Here is a 2,648-nt window from a genome sequence, read left to right as displayed (position 1 = left end):
ATCCCATGTGTGTTCCACTCATGACCCCAAAACCATTTGTGGTTTCCAGTTATCAGATTTGGCCAAACTACATTAAGATCGTTTTCTAAATGCGCAATCTAAAACCCAAACACAATGAACTTGTTATAATTTGCACCTCTAATAAATTGAACTCGAATAAATGCATGTTTTAGTTTTACCTGATTAAAATCAAAGGAGGTGCCGGGGCAATTAGTTACAGAGTTTCCTCTCTTCTGAGGCCACAAACCATGGATGGTGAAGGATTTTGTCCCTCGTCCTACGCATCGTCCTGATTGTAAAGCACAAACATTGGGTGGCCATTGTTGAACAAACCAGAAGTTATAGGGATCAAAATTGCAAAGGCAAATAGGAGGAAGATTTGTGTGTTCGGAGTTGCCATTGCTGAAAGTCGTATGGGAGCTTACAGTTGAAAACGTATGAAAGTGGCGTCTACACGACATCCCCATTGCTAGCATACATGAGTTATCTCGTTTTAATCATTATTCATCATCATACTTTTTCCAGTTTTTTGAGTATAACCATTTGAATTCTTTTTCGAAGTTTTTAGTATAACAATTTAAAAGATCTCCTAAAACGAGACCTATTTCAATGTCATGAAAATTTAAATACATGTTAATTATATACGGTAACAACTCAATCCCACCATTAGTAGATATTGTTCGCTTTGATCCGTTACGTATCGCCGTCGTGAGACTAACGAAGATACGTAATGGGTCAAAACAGACAATATCTGAACCGTGAACTGACAGCTATAGGTAACGAAATAGTGTGGACATTACGTATCTAAGATTAAACAAATAGTTTAATTCAAATTTGTGGACATTATCCCTTAATATTTGAATGTAACTGAATTGAACTAAATGAATTGATAGAAGACGTGTCAAATGTGGCGGCTAAACAATATTGCTCCAAAATATTTGAACGTAAGAGAATTGATGTGACACTCGAGTAAATAAGGGATACATGAATAAACTGATAGCAGATTTAAATGAGAGTGATCCCGAACGTAGGATGACTAGAAAAGACTTAAAAAATTGACAGTCACTCCTTATACTAATGAGGTGCACTTTTCTTTTTTGTGGCTCGATCACACGAATTCCGTAGTTAAGCGTGCTTTATTTGGATCAATTCTAAGTTGGGTTTCCTCCTGAAATATTTTCTAGGATGCATGTGAGTCGGAACAATGTTTTTTAAAAGGACTCGTGTTGGTTCATAGAGATAGTGTTCCTGTTAGAAGCAAGGAGTAAATAACTTGACCATATCGCAGGAAAATGTCATGGTTATCGAGTGTTGAATTTTAATTCTAAATCCTATCCTAATCTTGAGTATGAGTCATTACCATTGAACTAAATGAATTGATACCAGACATGTCGAATGTGACGCTAAACAACGTTGCTCCAAAATATTTGGGAGATATTTTGATATTCTTCCTCTAAATATAATTAAATGATAGGATTAGATCTACATTCTAATCCAAATCTCTTATTTTAATTTGGAAATTTTCAATTTAATATGAGGTTGAATTCGACCTATGTGGTAATTCGACCTATGTGGTTGAATTGTGAGCCCACATAGGTCGAATTGGATTTAGAGGAGCCGATCGAAGCTAGTTTTAAGGATAGTTAGTGACTCCTAGTCAGGCCATACAAAGAAGTGACTATTCATTGGATGACCTGACTACTGTATGAATGGTACATGCCATGTGGCTGTGGCCCCAGCACATATCGTGATTTCCGTAAAGTATGTTGTACATTCCCTATGAGACATTTAAAAGCCATGTTATATTAAGAACGGAAGATAAGACAAGTGTTATGTATGCATGTCTTACAAGACGTTACTTGTGAAAAGAATGGAGTTATGAGTTACATCGTACATATATAACATGATTTGATACTATGGGACCTTATGCATCGAGATACTTCCCCACTATGATAAGTACGGACGCGTACATTGTAATATCTCTATGTTTTGCCATGATATTATTTGGGTCCTCCATGGTTTCAACAACGTGAGCATACGTTAGCTGAAGAGCAGACCAAGGCAGTACGTATACGACCGTTTGTTGGGTACATGCACTCGTGCGTGGGTCGTGTGTAGAGAAGTACTATACATCCAATTTTTGCCCGGACTGAAAAGTAGAGTTCAGGGTCATGAATTGTTTTTATGAAAAGATAGGTCCCATCATGAATACTTGTGTTTGCATTTTCCAACCCCAACCGTGGAGTTGCTTACTGAGTATTTTTAAATACTCAAGCCACGCACTACTTATTTTTCAGGTAAAGATAAGACACCCTTGTACGGACAATGACGTTGCTGCAATGACCATGTACTCGAAGCTAGGGTAGTGTTTTCTATTTAAGTTGTAGCTTTTTAGGTTAGATCGGTATATTTCCCTTACTTGAACTTGATGTTATTTATTTTCTATTTTTTCTTCCCATAAACGTTTACATCTTTTAAAGGATTATACACTGTTTAAGTTCATGACATCATTATAAAATATTTTAAATTATTTTTTTCGCGTACAATAGTCATATCATGCATGTACGGATTTCTCTACTTCATTAAAAAAAAAAAAAAAAAAAAAAAAAAAAAAAAAAAAAAAAAAAAAAAAAAAAAAAAAAAAAAAA

This window comes from Cucurbita pepo, unplaced genomic scaffold (genome assembly GCF_002806865.2).
Source record: "Cucurbita pepo subsp. pepo cultivar mu-cu-16 unplaced genomic scaffold, ASM280686v2 Cp4.1_scaffold000360, whole genome shotgun sequence".
NCBI classification, from domain to species: Eukaryota; Viridiplantae; Streptophyta; class Magnoliopsida; order Cucurbitales; family Cucurbitaceae; genus Cucurbita; species Cucurbita pepo.
The sequence above is the reverse complement of the archived record's forward strand: the minus strand, read 5'-3'. Positions refer to the sequence as shown.